Source organism: Cetorhinus maximus, chromosome 4 (genome assembly GCF_964194155.1).
Source record: "Cetorhinus maximus chromosome 4, sCetMax3.hap1.1, whole genome shotgun sequence".
Classification (NCBI taxonomy): Eukaryota; Metazoa; Chordata; class Chondrichthyes; order Lamniformes; family Cetorhinidae; genus Cetorhinus; species Cetorhinus maximus.
In genome coordinates this window covers 164,077,241-164,099,865 of record NC_135882.1, presented here as the reverse complement: position 1 = coordinate 164,099,865, position 22,625 = coordinate 164,077,241, and the positions used below count along the sequence as shown (strand labels likewise).

The following is a 22,625-nucleotide window of genomic DNA, read 5'->3' as shown; positions in this document are numbered from 1 at the left end:
CTGTCAGTGTGCTGCATGTGTGAGGCTCACTGTCAGTGTGCTGCATGTGTGAGACTCACTGTCAGTGTGCTGCATGTGTGAGACTCACTGTCAGTGTGCTGTATGTGTGAGGCTCACTGTCAGTGTGCTGTATGTGAGAGACTCACTGTCAGTGTGCTGTATGTGAGAGACTCACTGTCAGTGTGCTGCATGTGTGAGGCTCACTGTCAGTGTGCTGCATGTGTGAGACTCACTGTCAGTGTGCTGTATGTGTGAGACTCACTGTCAGTGTGCTGCATGTGTGAGACTCACTGTCAGTGTGCTGTATGTGAGAGACTCACTGTCAGTGTGCTGTATGTGACAGACTCACTGTCAGTGTGCTGTATGTGTGAGACTCACTGTCAGTGTGCTGCATGTGTGAGACTCACTGTCAGTGTGCTGTATGTGAGAGACTCACTGTCAGTGTGCTGTATGTGACAGACTCACTGTCAGTCTGCTGTATGTGTGAGACTCACTGTCAGTCTGCTGTATGTGTGAGACTCACTGTCAGTCTGCTGTATGTGTGAGACTCACTGTCAGTGTGCTGTATGTGTGAGACTCACTGTCAGTGTGCTGTATGTGAGACTCACAGTCAGGGTGCTGTATGTGTGAGACTCACAGTCAATGTGCTCTATGTGTGAGACTCACTGTCAGTCTGCTGTATGTGTGAGACTCACTGTCAGTCTGCTGTATGTGTGAGACTCACTGTCAGTCTGCTGTATGTGTGAGACTCACTGTCAGTCTGCTGTATGTGTGAGACTCACTGTCAGTGTGCTGTATGTGTGAGACTCACTGTCAGTGTGCTGTATGTGTGAGACTCACTGTCAGTATGCTGTATGTGTGAGACTCACTGTCAGTCTGCTGTATGTGTGAGACTCACTGTCAGTCTGCTGTATGTGTGAGACTCACTGTCAGTCTGCTGTATGTGTGAGACTCACTGTCAGTCTGCTGTATGTGTGAGACTCACTGTCAGTGTGCTGTATGTGTGAGACTCACTGTTCAGTCTGCTGTATGTGTGAGACTCACTGTTCAGTCTGCTGTATGTGTGAGACTCACTGTCAGTCTGCTGTATGTGTGAGACTCACTGTCAGTCGGCTGTATGTGTGAGACTCACTGTCAGTCGGCTGTATGTGTGAGACTCACTGTCAGTAGGCTGTATGTGTGAGACTCACTTTCAGTCGGCTGTATGTGTGAGACTCAGTCAATGTGCTCTATGTGTGAGACTCACTGTCAGTGTGCTGTATGACTGTATGTGAGAGACTCACTGTCAGTCTGCTGTATGACTGTATGTGAGAGACTCGCTGTCAGTCTGCTGTATGTGTGAGACTCACTGTCAGTGTGATGTATGACTGTATGTGAGAGACTCACTGTCAGTCTGCTGTATGTGAGAGACTCACTGTCAGTGTGCTGTATGACTGTATGTGAGAGACTCACTGTCAGTCTGCTGTTTGTGAGAGACTCACTGTCAGTGTGCTGTATGTGACAGACTCACTGTCAGTGTGCTGTATGTGACAGACTCACTGTCAGTGTGCTATATGTGACAGACTCACTGTCAGTGTGCTGTATGTGAGAGACTGACTGTCAGTGTGCTGTATGACTGTATGTGAGAGACTCACTGTCAGTCTGCTGTATGTGAGAGACTCACTGTCAGTGTGCTGTATGTGACAGACTCACTGTCAGTGTGCTGTATGTGAGAGACTCACTGTCAGTGTGCTGTATGTGTGAGACTCACTGTCAGTCTGCTGTATGTGAGAGACTCACTGTCAGTCTGCTGTATGTGAGAGACTCACTGTCAGTCTGCTGTATGTGAGAGACTCACTGTCAGTCTGCTGTATGTGAGAGACTCACTGTCAGTGTGCTGTATGTGAGAGACTCACTGTCAGTCTGCTGTATGTGAGAGACTCACTGTCAGTCTGCTGTATGTGAGAGACTCACTGTCAGTCTGCTGTATGTGAGAGACTCACTGTCAGTGTGCTGTATCTGTGAGACTCACTGTCAGTCTGCTGTATGTGAGAGACTCACTGTCAGTCTGCTGTATGTGAGAGACTCACTGTCAGTGTGCTGTATGTGAGAGACTCACTGTCAGTCTGCTGTATGTGAGAGACTCACTGTCAGTCTGCTGTATGTGAGAGACTCACTGTCAGTCTGCTGTATGTGAGAGACTCACTGTCAGTCTGCTGTATGTGAGAGACTCACTGTCAGTCTGCTGTATGTGAGAGACTCACTGTCAGTCTGCTGTATGTGAGAGACTCACTGTCAGTGTGCTGTATGTGTGAGACTCACTGTCAGTGTGCTGTATGTGTGAGACTCACTGTCAGTGTGCTGTATGTGAGAGACTCACTGTCAGTGTGCTGTATGTGAGAGACTCACTGTCAGTGTGCTGTATGTGAGAGACTCACTGTCAGTGTGCTGTATGTGAGAGACTCACTGTCAGTGTGCTGTATGTGAGAGGCTCACTGTCAGTGTGCTGCATGTGTGAGACTCACTGTCAGTGTGCTGCATGTGTGAGACTCACTGTCAGTGTGCTGTATGTGTGAGGCTCACTGTCAGTGTGCTGTATGTGAGAGACTCACTGTCAGTGTGCTGTATGTGAGAGACTCACTGTCAGTGTGCTGCATGTGAGAGGCTCACTGTCAGTGTGCTGCATGTGTGAGGCTCACTGTCAGTGTGCTGCATGTGTGAGACTCACTGTCAGTGTGCTGTATGTGTGAGACTCACTGTCAGTGTGCTGCATGTGTGAGACTCACTGTCAGTGTGCTGTATGTGTGAGACTCACTGTCAGTGTGCTGTATGTGAGAGACTCACTGTCAGTGTGCTGTATGTGAGAGACTCACTGTCAGTGTGCTGTATGTGAGAGACTCACTGTCAGTGTGCTGTATGTGACAGACTCACTGTCAGTGTGCTGTATGTGACAGACTCACTGTCAGTGTGCTGTATGTGACAGACTCACTCAGTGTGCTGTATGTGACAGACTCACTGTCAGTGTGCTGTATGTGACAGACTCACTGTCAGTGTGCTGTATGTGACAGACTCACTGTCAGTGTGCTGTATGTGACAGACTCACTGTCAGTGTGCTGTATGTGACAGACTCACTGTCAGTGTGCTGTATGTGACAGACTCACTGTCAGTGTGCTGTATGTGACAGACTCACTGTCAGTGTGCTGTATGTGACAGACTCACTGTCAGTGTGCTGTATGTGACAGACTCACTGTCAGTGTGCTGTATGTGACAGACTCACTGTCAGTGTGCTGTATGTGACAGACTCACTGTCAGTGTGCTGTATGTGACAGACTCACTGTCAGTGTGCTGTATGTGACAGACTCACTGTCAGTGTGCTGTATGTGACAGACTCACTGTCAGTGTGCTGTATGTGACAGACTCACTGTCAGTGTGCTGTATGTGTGAGACTCACTGTCAGTGTGCTGTATGTGACAGACTCACTGTCAGTGTGCTGTATGTGTGAGACTCACTGTCAGTGTGCTGTATGTGTGAGACTCACTGTCAGTGTGCTGTATGTGTGAGACTCACTGTCAGTGTGCTGTATGTGTGAGACTCACTGTCAGTGTGCTGTATGTGTGAGACTCACTGTCAGTCTGCTGTATGTGTGAGACTCACTGTCAGTGTGCTGTATGTGTGAGACTCACTGTCAGTCTGCTGTATGTGTGAGACTCACTGTCAGTCTGCTGTATGTGTGAGACTCACTGTCAGTCTGCTGTATGTGTGAGACTCACTGTCAGTGTGCTGTATGTGAGACTCACAGTCAGGGTGCTGTATGTGTGAGACTCACAGTCAATGTGCTCTATGTGTGAGACTCACTGTCAGTCTGCTGTATGTGTGAGACTCACTGTCAGTCTGCTGTATGTGTGAGACTCACTGTCAGTCTGCTGTATGTGTGAGACTCACTGTCAGTCTGCTGTATGTGTGAGACTCACTGTCAGTCTGCTGTATGTGTGAGACTCACTGTCAGTGTGCTGTATGTGTGAGACTCACTGTCAGTCTGCTGTATGTGTGAGACTCACTGTCAGTCTGCTGTATGTGTGAGACTCACTGTCAGTCTGCTGTATGTGTGAGACTCACTGTCAGTGTGCTGTATGTGTGAGACTCATTGTTCAGTCTGCTGTATGTGTGAGACTCACTGTTCAGTCTGCTGTATGTGTGAGACTCACTGTCAGTCTGCTGTATGTGTGAGACTCACTGTCAGTCGGCTGTATGTGTGAGACTCACTGTCAGTCGGCTGTATGTGTGAGACTCACTGTCAGTAGGCTGTATGTGTGAGACTCACTTTCAGTCGGCTGTATGTGTGAGACTCAGTCAATGTGCTCTATGTGTGAGACTCACTGTCAGTGTGCTGTATGACTGTATGTGAGAGACTCACTGTCAGTCTGCTGTATGACTGTATGTGAGAGACTCACTGTCAGTCTGCTGTATGTGTGAGACTCACTGTCAGTGTGCTGTATGACTGTATGTGAGAGACTCACTGTCAGTCTGCTGTATGTGAGAGACTCACTGTCAGTGTGCTGTATGACTGTATGTGAGAGACTCACTGTCAGTCTGCTGTTTGTGAGAGACTCACTGTCAGTGTGCTGTATGTGACAGACTCACTGTCAGTGTGCTGTATGTGACAGACTCACTGTCAGTGTGCTGTATGTGACAGACTCACTGTCAGTGTGCTGTATGTGACAGACTCACTGTCAGTGTGCTATATGTGACAGACTCACTGTCAGTGTGCTGTATGTGAGAGACTGACTGTCAGTGTGCTGTATGACTGTATGTGAGAGACTCACTGTCAGTCTGCTGTATGTGAGAGACTCACTGTCAGTGTGCTGTATGTGACAGACTCACTGTCAGTGTGCTGTATGTGACAGACTCACTGTCAGTGTGCTGTATGTGTGAGACTCACTGTCAGTCTGCTGTATGTGTGAGACTCACTGTCAGTCTGCTGTATGTGTGAGACTCACTGTCAGTGTGCTGTATGTGTGAGACTCACTGTCAGTGTGCTGTATGTGTGAGACTCACTGTCAGTGTGCTGTATGTGAGACTCACAGTCAGTGTGCTGTATGTGTGAGACTCAGTCAATGTGCTGTATGTGTGAGACTCACTGTCAGTCTGCTGTATGTGTGAGACTCACTGTCAGTCTGCTGTATGTGTGAGACTCACTGTCAGTCTGCTGTATGTGTGAGACTCACTGTCAGTCTGCTGTATGTGTGAGACTCACTGTCAGTCTGCTGTATGTGTGAGACTCACTGTCAGTCTGCTGTATGTGTGAGACTCACTGTCAGTCTGCTGTATGTGTGAGACTCACTGTCAGTCTGCTGTATGTGTGAGACTCACTGTCAGTCTGCTGTATGTGTGAGACTCACTGTCAGTCTGCTGTATGTGTGAGACTCACTGTCAGTCTGCTGTCTGTGTGAGACTCACTGTTCAGTCTGCTGTATGTGTGAGACTCACTGTCAGTCAGCTGTATGTGTGAGACTCACTGTCAGTCGGCTGTATGTGTGAGACTCACTGTCAGTAGGCTGTATGTGTGAGACTCACTTTCAGTCGGCTGTATGTGTGAGACTCAGTCAATGTGCTCTATGTGTGAGACTCACTGTCAGTGTGCTGTATGACTGTATGTGAGAGACTCACTGTCAGTCTGCTGTATGACTGTATGTGAGAGACTCACTGTCAGTGTGCTGTATGTGAGAGACTCACTGTCAGTCTGCTGTATGTGAGAGACTCACTGTCAGTGTGCTGTATGTGACAGACTCACTGTCAGTGTGCTGTATGTGACAGACTCACTGTCAGTGTGCTGTATGTGACAGACTCACTGTCAGTGTGCTGTATGTGACAGACTCACTGTCAGTGTGCTGTATGTGACAGACTCACTGTCAGTGTGCTGTATGTGACAGACTCACTGTCAGTGTGCTATATGTGACAGACTCACTGTCAGTGTGCTGTATGTGAGAGACTGACTGTCAGTGTGCTGTATGACTGTATGTGAGAGACTCACTGTCAGTGTGCTGTATGTGAGAGACTCACTGTCAGTGTGCTGTATGTGACAGACTCACTGTCAGTGTGCTGTATGTGACAGACTCACTGTCAGTGTGCTGTATGTGACAGACTCACTGTCAGTGTGCTATATGTGACAGACTCACTGTCAGTCTGCTGTATGTGAGAGACTGACTGTCAGTGTGCTGTATGTGAGAGACTCACTGTCAGTGTGCTGTATGTGACAGACTCACTGTCAGTGTGCTGTATGTGTGAGACTCACTGTCAGTCTGCTGTATGTGTGAGACTCACTGTCAGTGTGCTGTATGTGTGAGACTCACTGTCAGTGTGCTGTATGTGTGAGACTCACAGTCAATGTGCTGTATGTGTGAGACTCACTGTCAGTGTGCTGTATGTGTGAGACTCACTGTCAGTGTGCTGTATGTGTGAGACTCACTGTCAGTGTGCTGTATGTGTGAGACTCACTGTCAATGTGCTGTATGTGTGAGACTCACTGTCAGTGTGCTGTATGTGTGAGACTCACTGTCAGTGTGCTGTATGTGTGAGACTCACTGTCAGTGTGCTGTATGTGTGAGACTCACTGTCAGTGTGCTGTATGTGTGAGACTCACTGTCAGTCTGCTGTATGTGTGAGACTCACTGTCAGTCTGCTGTGTGTGTGAGACTCACTGTCAGTCTGCTGTATGTGTGAGACTCACTGTCAGTGTGCTGTATGTGACAGACTCACTGTCAGTCTGCTGTATGTGACAGACTCACTGTCAGTGTGCTGTATGTGTGAGACTCACTGTCACTGTGCTGTATGTGTGAGACTCACTGTCAGTCTGCTGTATGTGAGACTCACAGTCAGTCGGCTGTATGTGTGAGACTCAGTCAATGTGCTCTATGTGTGAGACTCACTGTCAGTCTGCTGTATGTGTGAGACTCACTGTCAGTCTGCTGTATGTGTGAGACTCACTGTCAGTCTGCTGTATGTGTGAGACTCACTGTCAGTCTGCTGTATGCATCAGTCTCACTGTCAGTCTGCTGTATGTGTGAGACTCACTGTTCAGTCTGCTGTATGCGTGAGACTCACTGTCAGTCTGCTGTATGCGTGAGACTCACTGTCAGTCTGCTGTATGCGTGAGACTCACTGTCAGTCGGCTGTATGCGTGAGACTCACTGTCAGTCGGCTGTATGTGTGAGACTCACTGTCAGTCGGCTGTATGTGTGAGACTCACTGTCAGTCGGCTGTATGTGTGAGAATCACTGTCAGTCGGCTGTATGTGTGAGACTCACTGTCAGTCGGCTGTATGTGTGAGACTCACTGTCAGTCGGCTGTATGTGTGAGACTCACTGTCAGTCGGCGTATGTGTGAGACTCACTGTCAGTCGGCTGTATGTGTGAGACTCACTGTCAGTCGGCTGTATGTGTGAGACTCACTGTCAGTCGGCTGTATGTGTGAGACTCACTGTCAGTCGGCTGTATGTGTGAGACTCACTGTCAGTCGGCTGTATGTGTGAGACTCACTGTCAGTCGGCTGTATGTGTGAGACTCACTGTCAGTCGGCTGTATGTGTGAGACTCACTGTCAGTCGGCTGTATGTGTGAGACTCACTGTCAGTCGGCTGTATGTGTGAGACTCAGTCAATGTGCTCTATGTGTGAGACTCACTGTCATTCTGCTGTATGTGAGAGATTCACTGTCAGTCTGCTGTATGTGAGAGACTCACTGTCAGTCGGCTGTATGTGTGAGACTCAGTCAATGTGCTCTATGTGTGAGACTCACCGTCAGTCTGCTCTATGTGTGAGACTCACTGTCAGTCTGCTTTATGTGAGAGATTCAGTCAGTCTGCTGTATGTGAGAGATTCACTGTCAGTCTGATGTATGTGTGAGACTCACTGTCAGTCTGATGTATGTGTGAGACTCACTGTCAGTGTGCTGTATGTGTGAGACTCACTGTCAGTCTGCTGTATGTGAGAGACTCACTGTCAGTCTGCTGTATGTGAGAGACTCACTGTCAGTCTGCTGTATGTGAGAGACTCACTGTCAGTCTGCTGTATGTGAGAGACTCACTGTCAGTCTGCTGTATGTGAGAGACTCACTGTCAGTCTGCTGTATGTGAGAGACTCACAGTCAATCTGCTTTATGTGAGAGATTCACTGTCAGTCTGCTGTATGTGAGAGACTCACTGTCAGTCGGCTGTATGTGTGAGACTCAGTCAATGTGCTCTATGTGTGAGACTCACCGTCAGTCTGCTCTATGTGTGAGACTCACCGTCAGTCTGCTTTATGTGAGAGATTCAGTCAGTCTGCTGTATGTGAGAGATTCACTGTCAGTCTGATGTATGTGTGAGACTCACTGTCAGTCTGATGTATGTGTGAGACTCACTGTTAGTGTGCTGTACGTGTGAAACTCACTGTCAGTCTGCTGTATGTGAGAGACTCACTGTCAGTCTGCTGTATGTGAGAGACTCACTGTCAGTCTGCTGTATGTGAGAGACTCACTGTCAGTCTGCTGTATGTGAGAGACTCACTGTCAGTCTGCTGTATGTGAGAGACTCACAGTCAATCTGCTTTATGTGGGAGATTCACTGTCAGTCTGCTGTATGTGAGAGACTCACTGTCAGTCGGCTGTATGTGAGAGACTCACTGTCAGTCTGCTGTATGTGAGAGACTCACAGTCAATCTGCTTTATGTGAGAGACTCACTGTCAGTCGGCTGTATGTGTGAGACTCAGTCAATGTGCTCTATGTGTGAGACTCACCGTCAGTCTGCACTATGTGTGAGACTCACTGTCAGTCTGCTTTATGTGAGAGATTCAGTCAGTCTGCTGTATGTGAGAGATTCACTGTCAGTCTGCTGTATGTGTGAGACTCACTGTCAGTCTGCTGTATGTGTGAGACTCACTGTCAGTCTGCTGTATGCGAGAGACTCACTGTCAGTCTGCTGTATGCGAGAGACTCACTGACAGTCTGCTGTATGTGAGAGACTCACGGTCAGTCTGCTGTATGTGAGAGACTCACGGTCAGTCTGCTGTATGTGTGAGACTCACTGTCAGTCTGCTGTATGTGTGAGACTCACTGTCAGTGTGCTGTATGTGTGAGACTCACTGTCAGTGTGCTGTATGTGTGAGACTCACTGTCAGTGTGCTGTATGTGTGAGACTCACTGTCAGTGTGCTGTATGTGTGAGACTCACTGTCAGTGTGCTGTATGTGAGAAACTCACTGTCTGTGCTGTATGTGTGAGACTCAGTCACTCTGCTGTATGTGTGAGACTCATAGAGTCATAGAGGTCTACAGCACAGAAAAAGGCCCTTCGGTCCATTGAGTCTGTGCCAGTCAAACAAGTACCTAGCTATTCTAATCCCATTTTCCAGCACTAGGCGCATAGCCTTGTATGCCATGGCATCGCAAGTGCACATCCAAATATCTCCTAAATGTTATGAGGGTTTCTGCCTCTACCACCCTTTCAGGAAGTGAGTTCCAGATTCCCACCTCCCTCTGGGTGAAACAATTCTTCCTCACATCCCTTCTAAACCTCCTGCCCCTTACCTTAAATCTATGCCCCCTGGTTATTGATCCCGCCACCAAGGGGAAAGTTCCTTCATGTCTACCCTATCTATGCCCCACATAATTTTATACACTTCAATCATGTCTCCCATCAATCTCCTCTGCTCCAGGGAAAATAACCCCAGTCTATCCAAACTCTTCTCATAACTAAAACTCTCCAGCCCAGGCAACATCCTTGTAAATCTCCTCTGCACTCTCTCTAGTGCAATTACATCCTTCCTATAATGCGGCTCAAGAACTACATGCAATACTCTAGCTGTGGCCTAACCAGCATTTTATACAGTTCCAGCATAACCTCCCTGATTTATATTCTATGCCTCGGCTAATAAAGGCAAGTATCTCATATGTCTTATTAACCACCTTATCTACCTGTCCCAATACCTTAAGGGACCGGTGGACATGCACACCAAGGTCCCTCTGATCCTCGGTACTTCCCACGATCCTACCATTCATCGTGTATTCCCGTGCCTTGTTTGTTCTGCCCAAGTGCATCACCTCACGCTTATCCGGATTAAATTCCATTTGCCACTGATCAGCCCATCTGTCCAGCCCGTCTATACCCTCCTGTAATCTAAGGCTATCCACCTCACTATTTACCACCCCACCAATTTTCATGTCATCTGCGAACTTACTGATCAACCCTCCCACATTCAAGTCTAAATCGTTTATATATACCGCAAACAGCAAGGGACCCAACACCGATCCCTGTGGAACCTCACTGGACACAGGCATCCAGTCACAAAAAAAACCCTCGATCATCACCCTCTACTTCCTGCCACTCAGCCAATTCTGGATCCAATTTATCAAACTGCCTTGGATCCCATGGGCTCTTACCTTCGTTATCAGTCTCCCATGCGGGACCTTATCAAAAACCTTGCTTAAGTCCAAATAGACTATGTCAAATGCATTGCCCTCATATACATACCTGGTCATCTCTTCGAAAAATTCAGTCAAATTGGTCAGACATGACCTCCCCTTAACAAAACCATGCTGCCTGTCCTTGATTAATCCCTGCCTCACCAAGTGTAGATTAATTCTGTCCCTCGCAATTGCTTCCAATATTTTCCCCACCACTGAGGTTAGACTGAGTGGCCTGTAGATCCCTGGTTTATCCCTTCCTCCCTTCTTGAATAACGGTACCACATTGGCTTCCTCCAGTCCTCTGGCACCTCTCCTGTGGCCAGAGAGGTATTGAAAATTATTGCCAGCGCCCCTGCTATCTCCTCACTGTCAGTCTGCTGAATGTGAGAGACTCACTGTCAGTCTGCTGTATGTGTGAGACTCACTGTCAGTGTGCTGTATGTGAGAGACTCACTGTCAGTTTGCTGTATGTGTGAGACTGTCTGCTGTATTTGTGAGACTCACTGTCAGCCTGCTGTATGTGAGACTCACTGTCAGTCTGCCTTGTGTGTGAGACTCACTGTCAGTCTGCCATGTTTGTGAGAGATTCACGGTCAGTCTGCTGTGTGTGTGTGTGTGTGTGTGTTACTCGCAGTCAGTTCGGTGTGTGTGTGAGACTCACTCAGTCTGCTGTGTGTGTGAGACTGTCAGTCAGCAGTTTGTGTGTGAGAGAGACTCACTGTCGGTCTGCTGTGTGTGTGAGAGAGACTCTGTCAATGTGCTGTGTGTGTGTGAGAGAGAGACTCACAGTCAGTCTGCTGTGTGTATGACTCACTGTCAGTCTGCCATGTATGTGAGACTCATGGTCAGCCTGCTGTGTGTGTGTGTGCGACTCACTGTGAGCCTGCTGTATGTGTGAGACTCACTGTGAGCCTGCTATATGTGTGAGACTCACTGTCAGCCTGTTGTATGTGAGAGACTCACTGTCAGCCTGTTGTATGTGTGAGACTCACTGTCAGCCTGTTGTATGTGAGAGACTCACTGTCAGCCTGTTGTATGTGTGAGACTCACTGTCAGCCTGTTGTATGAGAGAGACTCACTGTCAGTCTGCTGTATGTATGAGACACTGAGACTCAGGGCCCAGGAGAGGGAGCTGCAGGTGGTACAAAACACCAGGACCCAGGGGACGGGGGAGCCTTGGCTCGATGACATGAAGGGAGTTCGTCCAGCCTGGGCAGCCAAAGGCAGAGCTGCAGACCTGAAAGACTAGCTTTTGAAAACCAATCAGAACCGTCAGCCTGACAGTTCCAATTTTTTTTTAAAGCCGGTATTTCAGGTCAGTTTCACTAAGTTGCTGCTCTGCTGCTTCCGACCTTCAGGTAGCTTCATGGTTCCGATTTTTTTTAATCCAGTCAACCACAAAGCTGTCCGAAGGTCGAACTGACAGCAGAGCAGTGATTGGGAGAGCAGCAGGCACAGGAAACATGGAGCTACTCCTCCATTCACACTTCCTGCTTCCCCCATTGGCGCGGTGGCCTTCAAAATTCTTCTAATAGCCTTCAGTGGATATCGATGATTTTTTTTCAAATCAACTACTCCGGGATTTATGAATTCAACTCATGGGGAGGGAAAAGGAAACAAGTGTGATCAGAAAAGGAGGATGTGCGTTTATAGATGGTAAGGCCAGAGTAGAGGCATGTGGGGGTGGGTGGAGAGAGAAAGCCAGGGGGAGGGTTGGAAATAAAACCTCCAACTATAATCATATCGGCTGTGGTGGGCTAAAGATGGACGGAGGTTAATGTGGAAATGTGTGCAGGGACGAGTGGCAAAGCTGCAAAGGTTTCTTGGGCACTCAGATTTTGCAGGTATCCTTTGGGGGAGAGGGTGATAAAACAGCTGGAAACAAAACTAGTCTGTTTAAAGTTTCAACGGAAGCCTGTCTTTTATGGTTTCAAGAGAATCAGATGGATAATTGCGTTTTTGAACTTAAAAATACATTAACATGAAACTAATATTCTCGAGGGACGTGGGGAGATCCCCAGAACAGCGCTCCTGTTGGCGTGAATGATGGTTTGTACACCAATTATAAATCATTAAGGTTTTCAGCAGCATCAAATTCATGGGCCTAAAAGGTTAAGGCCACCATGCAGGAGTCTTCCAGCTGCACTGAACGACTTGTGATGACATCTTCCGGGAGGCCAAGGAGAAGAAGCAGAAAATGAAAGAACAGGAGGGAGTCTCCGCTGGTAATTGAGCCAGAGAAGGCCAGGGGCAGCATGCTGTATATATATATTGGACGATATTTGTAACCAGATGCCAACAATTGGAATTATCATTTTTCTGGGACCTTTCTGTGATTGTTTGCTGAACCTTGAAAGGGGAAAAAATATCATGCACGATTGTTGGGGAGGGATAAAGGGTCAGGGCCCAGAAACAGGAGAAGCACCGGGGCCCATGATTTCTCTCCCTGGCCCTGCTCAGACTCACTGCCAGTCTGCTGCTTAAGAGACTCTCAGACTCACTGTTATTCTGCCTTGCGAGAGACTGTCAGACTCACTGCCAGTCTGCTTTGTGTGTGTGTGTGACTTTTTTATTCAATCACGGGATGTGGACTTCACTGGCTGGGCCAGCATTTATTGCCCATCCCTAGTTGCCCTTGAGGAGGTGGTGGTGAGCTGGCTTCTTGAACCGCTACAGTCCATGTGGCGTAGGTGCACCCACAGTACTGATAAGAAGGGAGGTCCGCTGGTTGGAGTCATACCTAGCATGAAGGAAGATGGTTGTGGTTGTTGGAGGTCAGTCATCTCAGTTCCAGGACATCACTGCAGGAGTTCCTCAGGGTAATGTTCTCGGCCCAACCATCTTCAGCTGCTTCATCAAAGACCTTCCTTCCATTATAAGGTTAGAAGTGGGAATGTTCGCTGATTATTGCACAATGTTCAGCACCATTTGCGACTCCTCAGATACTGAAGCAGTCCATGTGGAAATGCAGCAAGACCTGGACAATATCCAGGCTTGGGCTGACAGGTGATAAGTAACATTCGTGCCACACAAGTGTCAGGCAATGACTGTCGCTGGATCAAAATCCTGGAACTCCCTAACTGCAGTGTGGGTTTACCTGCACCACATGGACTGCAGTGGTTCAAGAAGGCAGCTCACCACCACTTCTCAAGGGCAACTAGGGATGGGCAATAAATGCTGGCCCAGCCTGTGAAGCCCACATCCCGTGAATGAATTAAAAAAATACACTTTGACCCAGCGACAATGAAGGTAGGGCAATATATTTCCAAGTCAGAATGGTCAGTGACTTGGAGGGGAACTTCCAGGTGGTGGTGTTCCCATCTATTTGTTGTCCTTCTAGATGGTAGTAGTCGTAGGTTTGGAAGTTGCTGTCGAAGGAGCCTTGGTGAATTCCTACAGTGCATCTTATAGATGGTACACACTGCTGCTTCCGTGCATCGGTGGTGGAGGGAGTGAATATGGATGTTTTGCCAATCAAGTGGGCTGCTTTGTCCTGGACAGTGTCAAACTTCTTGAGTGTTGTGGGAGCTGCATTCATCCAGGCAAGTGGGGAGTATTCCATCACCTCCTGACTGGTGCCTTGTAGATGGTGGAAAGGCTTTGGGGAGTCAGGAGGTGAGTTACTCGCTGCAGGATTCCTAGCCTTCAACCTGCTCTTGTAGCCACACTATTTATATGGCTAGTCCAGTTCAGTTTCTGGTCAATGGTAACCCCCAGGATGATGATAGTGGGGGATTCAGTGATGGTGATGCCATTGAACATCAAGGGGCGATAGTTAGATTCTCTCTTGTTGGAGATGGTCATTGCCTGGCACTTGTGTGGCGCAAATGTTACTTGCCACTTGTCAGCCCAAGCCTGGATATTGTCTAGGTATTGCTGTATTTGGACATGAACTGCTTGAGTATCTGAGGAGTCGCGAATGGGTGTGCGCGCTTGTGTCTCTCAGACTCACTGCCAGTCTGCTGTGTGTATGTGTGTGTGTCTCTCAGACTCACTGTCAGTCTGCTAACGTGGGCTATTCGATAGCCTATGCAAACAAGCTTGGATGTAGGCACAGATTGAAAATAGCATTATCAGACAGTGATCTGGATTCCAACACATCCAGAATACGATGTGATTTTCAAAGGGTTTGGGGGGAGCCAGTAACCCATACATCTCCAATCGCTAAGCTTATTGTAGAGCTTATTAAAAGCCTTATAAACAGTTTTAGATTTTCAGTCTGGGTGTCTGGGGATCTGGGACTTGAGGGTGCAGCTGTCATGAGCACAGCAGGGAGCAATGACTGCTCATGGACATAATGGTCAACCTATTTAAGAAACGGGGATTTACACCCAGCTGCTCAACCAGAGACACCGAGTTGCCATTGCTGGTGCTGAGTGACTTGTATTTGTGAACAATGAGTGGTTGGACTTAGGAAAGGGACGTGAGGTTGCAGTTATCACACTGGGCATCAGAGTCTGGTAGACAAAGCCCTGGCGAATGAATCAGCAGCACCTGAGGGATTAGAGATGGGAGCAAGCTACTCTGACGTTGGACAGAGTGGAGAGGAGGAGCTTCAGCAGATGCATCCTCCCGGTCAGGGTAGATCAGAGAAGCACTGCAAGGGGAAGAAGTGCTACCCAAGACATCAGCTGTTCCACCCAAGGTCACCTACCTGCAAATGACAGAGTGTCACTGCCGCAGGAGACTGTGTCTATCTACGCAGATGGCCTCGGAAATTGTGTTTTGGTGCACAATGACCTGAAGACACATAGCCCCCATGGCAACTTGCAACCGTCAAGGTCATCGTCGCCCTGAATTTTTATGCATCTGGGTCGTTCTAGGGGTCAGCTGAAAACCTGAATGGCATCCGCAGTTGGCAGCTCACCAAGCAAGTTGCAGATACCCTCTTTCAGAGGGTGGGGGAACTACATTCATTTTTGTGATGGATGAACCAGCGCTGGCACAGAATGCATTTGGGTTGACTGCCAATGATGGTTTCCCTCAGGTCTGGGGAGGACCATCGACCCATGTAACTGTCAAGGCATCGATAGACCAGCCAGCCAGATGGCTGAACAGAAAACCCACTGGATAGCCAGCTGGTCTATGACCACAGGAAGGCATCTTGCAGGTGTGAGCCTGGTTCCCGGGCAGCTGTTATGATTCCTTCATCCTTTGAGAGTCCCAGATGTCACATTTCTTCAGGCCAACATCCCACACTCCATCGATAGCTGCTGGGGGTTAAGGGTTATCCTATAAAGAGGTGGCTCCTGACACCTGTCCAGGACCCAACCATGAGTGCACAGAGGCACTACAACCAGAGCTACCTACTATTACTAACATGTATTGAAAAGACCATTGGCATCTTGAGGATGCACTGTCACTGCCTTGACCAATTGAGTGGTGCCAGTTAATATTCGAATTGTGCTGTTTTCCTATTCTGGGGCTCCGGCTCCCACCCTGCTGGAGGATCATGATCATCTTGGAAGAGAAGAAATTGCAGGGATACCAGAAGATGGAACATAATGGGGAGGCGGTGGAATGGTGGTTTTGTCACTGGACTGGTATCCCAGAGACCCAGGGTAATGCTTTGGGGATCCAGGTTTGAATCCCACCACAGCAGATGGTGAAATTTGAATTCAGTAAAAAATCTGGAATTAAAATTCTGATGACGACCATAAAACCATTGTTGATTGTTGTTAAAAACCCATCTGGTTCACTAATGTCCTTTAGGGAAGAAACTCTGCTGTCCTTACCATGGTCTGGCCTACATGTGACTCCAGACCCACAGCAATGTGGTTGATTCTTAACTGCCCTCTAAACAAGGGCAATTAGGCATGGGCAATAATGCTGGCCTAGTCAGCGATGCCCATGTCCTGTGAATGAATAAAAAAAATAAATCGGCTGAAGTTATGGCAATAAATCCTAGGAGGCCAGTTACCCAGTTTCCGCCATGGAGACACTATTTTGAACAAATCTTTTGGATCATATCTCTATTTGGAGAACCAATTCAAATCCCATGGTACCTAGCTGATCCCCGACTCTGGAGATGACCAGGCTCTTGTCTACCAGAGAATGAACGAGGCTGTGAGCTACTGTAACTGGAGGGTTCCAGAGAATGAGTGTCATAACTCTGCTGTGGAGAGGAACAAAAAGGCAGTGAATGCAGAGTTGGTGCTGTGGAAAGGATACCTTGAAAAGATGGGTCCTGATTCCTATATTGCTGGGAAGAACTTCACAATGGCAGATGTAATGCTGCTCCCACAAGTGGCCTCTGCTGTTCGTTTTGGATTATCAAAGATACATATCCCAAGCTGATGGAGTACTACACTAGAGTGAAAGAGTGTCCAAGCATCCAGGCTTCATGGCCTCCCCATTGGAAGGAGAGCCCTCCAACCATGGACACTGAAAGATGTTTGAGTTTCACATCAATAACAGACCCCATATACGTTACTGGTGTTGGCCTTGACACTTAACAATGTCCTGCCTAAAGATTAACTTTTGTCATGGTGCAGTCTGTCATTGTTGCATTAAACCTCATTAAAATGTTATTGTAACAAAAAAATTAGAGTACATGCTTTAAGTTAGTAATCAAGAGCAGCTCTCCCCAATTAGGGAAGTATTAGGGCTTCAGTACAAGAGTATGTAAAGGTGTTGACACTGGGTGTTGGGGGGACTTGGAAGAGTCTGTAGATTTACTCTGCATTCTTGGAAATAAATCTGCCTTAAATTACAGGCTGGCTTCAGACTCATCCTTTCCTCAACATATGAATTTTGGAATTAACAGTACTCTCCAGTATGAGCCAGCCAGGATCTCTCATATTGTGGTCTTCTGCTGCACATGACAATAGAGAGAGGTCTGGAGCTGGATGAAGAGGAATGACACTCTTTCTCAGAGGAGGATGGGGAGGAGGCAGAAGAGGATGAAGGGAATACTCTAGAGGAGCCGGGTTCCCAGAATTGGAGGCAGTCCACCAAGGCCTTCCTAGATCTCGCAGCGATCAGCAGGCTGGCAAAGCCGCAAGGGCCACACTAATTCAGCAATGTCTCACTTGAGCGGCTCCCAGCTCTTATGCCAGATCATCTCTGAACTCACCTTCCATCAGAGAGAGAAATTATCCACCAATCACACGTGTCTGAATAATCCCATTGCCATCCAAATAGATTGAAAACAGGGTCTGTTGCCAACAGTCTCCCCCAACACAGACCATGCCACCGCAGGAAATTCAGTACTCCCACCACCACCATCACTGCCCTTTAACCTCATGTCCCTTTGGACATCAGGCAATAATAACACATATCTGATTGTAAGCATAAGCATTAATTGTTAAAGGAAATGTTAATAACCATATAAACTGAGAAAACGTCACCCAGGTGACCCATTGTGCATCTAACGAAATGGCGCCTCACACTCATGCACACAGCATGCTCCCGCTGTGGCTGAGGGTGAGGGTGAGGTAGAGGCAGCCTGCTGTATTCTACCTCCATCCAGCCAAGATGCCCATGGCTTCCGTCCTTGTCTTGGAGGTGCTCACACTTGTGTTAAAGCAGTGGCAGCCTCTGTCACATGGCAGCATGGATGGTTTCTCAGTCACGGAGGTGAGGGATGACACCGGTGCCCCCAAAGGAGTGATCCCTCATCAGCCCCCTCGACTAACTCAGCCCTTTCACGGTGTCATTTTATGCTCGATAATGCACCAGCTGAGATCCAGCTGGCAAATCCACTGAAAACATCTCTGCACTATCAGCAACACTGAGCAGTCAATGCTACAGAGAGTCTCACTCTGTCTGTGCATAGCTGTTCCTGCATCCACTCAGAGTGGTGCTGTATATGGGCCATTCTTTCAATTGGGGAGTTCATGTGCTCAGATTCCTGACAGAGCACGTGCACTGCATGGTTTCCTCCATGTCTGTCCATGACTCAGCAATGCTCAGGAATCTCTAACACTCGGGAACTTAACTGCTTCTGATGCTCCAGATAAATCCTCCTTGTCTGTGACACCCGAGGCCCGGTAACTCCACCAGCAGAGCATGACTGTCTCCTTCCTCTGTCTTCCGAAGGTGACTGCCCACAGCTGACTCGGCCTCACTTACCTCCTCTTGTTCATTCGTGATGTGCTGCTCACCCAGTGCTCCTCATTCTAAGCTAGCTTTAGACCCAGCCAAGGTAAAGGTGTCTGCACTGGTGGAAGATGTGTAGGAATGATGTGACAGTGCTGGCCACCTACCAGTGCCAGTGCTGGCCCTCTGAGCTCCCTGTTGTTCCTTTGCTTCAGTAGACGGCAAAGCCCAGACATAGTTGCCACTCACCAATTAAGAATGGCGCGCAGGCTCCCAGAGCTGCCGGCCCAAATCAGAGGACCGGCAGATCTGGAACCTCAGCTGTCCCACCGGGAGAGGTGGGTGCTGCTGAAGTAGGTAGAAGGCGAGGGCACTTCAAAATGGAGGTGTCCTCTGGAGGGGCGAAAATAATAACAGTTTTTAGAAGAGCCAAGCTGGCAGGCCCCTTTGCTCAGAGGGGGAAACTCTCCGACTGTAGCATCTGGGCCTTGAGGGCCTTTGCTGCCCTGTTTGGAGGATAGCACCTCTGACTCCGATGACCTCACAACCTGCCATAGGGAGGTCACCTCCATTGAAATGGCAGCCTCTGCATACAATCTCGGGTGATTATCGGGCTGCAGGGAATTCTGAGGTTTGGTGGTGGTGGGGGGGTGGGGGGGGGAGGCTGGCTGGGGCCAAGCCCATGAAGGGATGGAAAACAAGAATGAAAATTTTAGAACTGTGGTACTGCTAGATGGAGAACTAAAGCAAGTCAGTGAGCAAAGAGGCAATGGGTGAACAGAACTTGGTGCGATTTGGTATAAGGGCAGCAGAGCCTAAGCTGATGGAGGGTAAAACCCACCAGGAGAGGTGAATACAATCCCCAAGAATTTTAATCTGAAGAGACTGCTGACCATTTGACGGGCTTCTTCCCATGTCAGATACAAGGCTAACCAAAGTTACAGGCTCCGTGATGGCTGCATACCTGCAACTAAGACCATGATCATCCTAAGTTTGATTTCTGGTCTCCAATGATCTGGTCAATCTTAGTAGGATTGGCAGTCAGAATGCTAAATAAAACAAAGCTTTCATTTACATAGCGCTTTCTGTGACCTCCTGTCATTCCAAAATGCTTTTCGGCCAATTAAGTACTTTTGAAGTGTAGCCACTGTTCTAATGTAACAAAGGAAGCTTCTGCACAGGAAAAAGAATTCTTTGTTTAAATTTATGATTGCAACAAATACCTCTAAACTTTCAAGTAATTCTATAATTTTTTGAACTGTTTTTAATCCTAGAATTATGTTTTATTTTATTCAGAGAAAACCGCTTAAAAGTGAAATAATTCAATCGTTGACTCAAGTTGAATCCTGTGTCAAGTGTTCCTTGCTGCTTTCTGAGAAGGATGAGGTCAGCGTGATAGGTTTTGTGGTGCTCCTGTTCTAAAAGGAAGCAAATAACTTTGTGATCCCAGTACTTGAACAAAAAGAAATAAAGGCTTGCATTCATATAGCGCCATTTACGACGTCAGGATGTACTTTTGGGATTCCCTAACTCTTGGCATTAGCTGAAAACTTACTTGTGTGGCACCCTTTCATGTGGAACTTTGTGGAGGTTGAGATTGCAATCTGCCACAGGCCTTCTCTGTATCACATTGGAATGTTGTTTTCTTAAAGGCCAGGAGTTTCATTCTTCTGAAATAAAGAAATACTTTAATGTTGGCCAGGACACCAGACGTAACTCCCCCTAGTGTTCTTCAAAGAAGTGTCATGAGATCTTTTATATCCACCTGAGAGGGACCTTAATTTAACTTCTCATGAGAGAGATGGCATTTTAACAGTGCTTCCTCAGTTCTGCACTAAAGCGTCAGCCATCATTTTTGTGCTCAAGTCTTTGAAGTGGAACTTGAACACACAACGTTCTGACTCAGGTAAGACTGCTGCTATCCATTGACCAATGGCTGGTTATTCTTTCTATATTCCTCCTGCCTCGTCCTCACCTCTGAACATTCAGGACACACAGCAGGACTCAATGGGGATTGGTGGCAGGAAAGATAATAAGGCAAAATGCTGCAGATGCTGGAAATCTGAAATAAAAACAGAAGATGCTGGAAATACTCAGCGTATCTGGCAGCATCTGTGGAGAGGGAAACAAAGTTAGTATTTCAGTGACTCTTTACCAGTTCCAATGAAAGGTCACAAACCTGAAACATTAATTCTGTTTCTCTCTCCACAGATGCTGCCAGACCAGCTGAGTATTTCCAGCATCTTCTGTTTATACTAGGCCTGGGAGGTAACTTGTCTGGTCCTGAACTCAGCCCAGGTTAGAGTCAATGGATTGTGCTCTCTTGAGACCTGGTTTGAATCAGATACTGTGCCTCTTTTCACAGTTAAACACTTAAACATTCTAGTAAAGGCAGATTCTGAACTACAAATTCTGGAAATTCAGTCAGTCTGGTCCGAAACATTTCAAAGGCTTTGATGAAGACTATTACATTCAGCCCTCTGCCAGCTCTTCAGGTATATATGGAAACATCAGCCAAGTCTTTCTGCTGCTATCAGTCAACTGCGCAGAAAATCCTAGTGGTTCAGCACCTACAACGCTAGTTGAAAATGGAACTAACAATGTGGCATAAATGAGATGAAAATCCATAAGAAGCTTAAAGAGATTAAAACAGATAAATCTGTGCTAAGAGAGACAACGGAAGAGATGTAAAAGCCGTTAACATCTGTCAGACTAATGTAGTGTCTTTTTCAATAAAGATGACAAAACATACCTATAGGCCTGTAAATCAACGTCACATCAATATCACGGAATTGATTCTTAGAAGCATGCTTGAGGATTACCCGTAAGACAATAACCTGGTAAATATTGACTAACATGGACTCAGTAGGGAAGCTCATGACATCCCAAGAAGACTGTCTGACATAACATCGTGTAATTAGACTTCCAAAAAGTCTTTAATAAAGTTCCACATGAAAGGCAGTAACTTTAACTCAATGTGTCAAGGATGTAAGGATGCTAATACTAAAAGTTGGCAACAAAAGTAAGACTTGCATTTACATAGTGCCTTTCAAGACTGAAGGAGAACACCCCTGCTCTGCTTTCACATAGTGCCATGGCATCTTTTGTGTTCACCTGAGAGGGCAGATGAGGCTCCAGTTCAACATCTCATTCAAAACAGGGCACCTCCAAAATTGGAGTGTCAGCCGTTATTTGTTGTGGGAGTAATGTCAGGGTGGCAACAGTAAAATCTGAGGAGACATCAGGAGAACTTCAAATGAGTTAAAAAATGTAAAACAAAAACAGAATTACCTGGAAAAACTCAGCAGGTCTGGCAGCATCGGCGGAGAAGAAAAGAGTTGACGTTTCGAGTCCTCTTGACCCTTCAACAGAACTGAGTAATATTAGGAGAGGGGTGAAATATAAGCTGGTTTAAGGTGGGGGGTGGGGTGGGGGGAGAGAAGTTGGGGGGGGTGTGGTTGTAGGGACAAGCAAGCAGTGATAGGAGCAGATAATCAAAAGATGTCACAGACAAAGAACCAAAGAGGTGTTGAAGGTGGTGATATTATCTAAACAAATGTGCTAATTAAGAATGGATGGCAGGACACTCAAGGTACAGCTCTAGTGGGGTGGAAAGACTAGCAGGGCATTAAAGGTATAGATTTAAAAATAATGGAAATAGGTGGGAAAAGAAAAATCTATATAAATTATTGGAAAAAACAGAAGGGAGGGGGAAGAAACGGAAAGGGCATGGGGATGGAGGAGGGAGCTCAAGATCTAAAGTTGTTGAATTCAATATTCAGTCCGGAAGGCTGTAAAGTGCCTAGTCGGAAGATGAGGTGCTGTTCCTCCAGTTTGCGTTGGGCTTCACTGGAACAATGCAGCAAGCCAAGGACAGACATGTGGGCAAGAGAGCAGGGTGGAGTGTTAAAATGGCAAGCAACAGGGAGGTTTGTGTCTTTCTTGCGGACAGACCGCAGGTGTTCTGCAAAGCGGTCGCCCAGTTTACGTTTGGTCTCTCCAATGTAGAGGAGACCACATTGGGAGCAACGAATGCAGTAGACTAAATTAGGGGAAATGCAAGTGAAATGCTGCTTCACTTGAAAGGAGTGTTTGGGCCCTTGGACAGGGAGGAGAGAGGAAGTGAAGGGGCAGGTGTTGCATCTTTTGCGTGGGCATGGGAGGTGGCA

At 47.4% G+C, this 22,625-nt stretch overlaps 1 pseudogene; it reads left to right on the top strand.

The window, feature by feature from the left end:
• The first annotated feature begins 16,277 nt into the window (after positions 1 to 16,277).
• Positions 16,278 to 16,960, top strand: LOC144679399 (glutathione S-transferase A pseudogene; annotated as a pseudogene).
• The last annotated feature ends 5,665 nt before the right edge of the window (positions 16,961 to 22,625 follow it).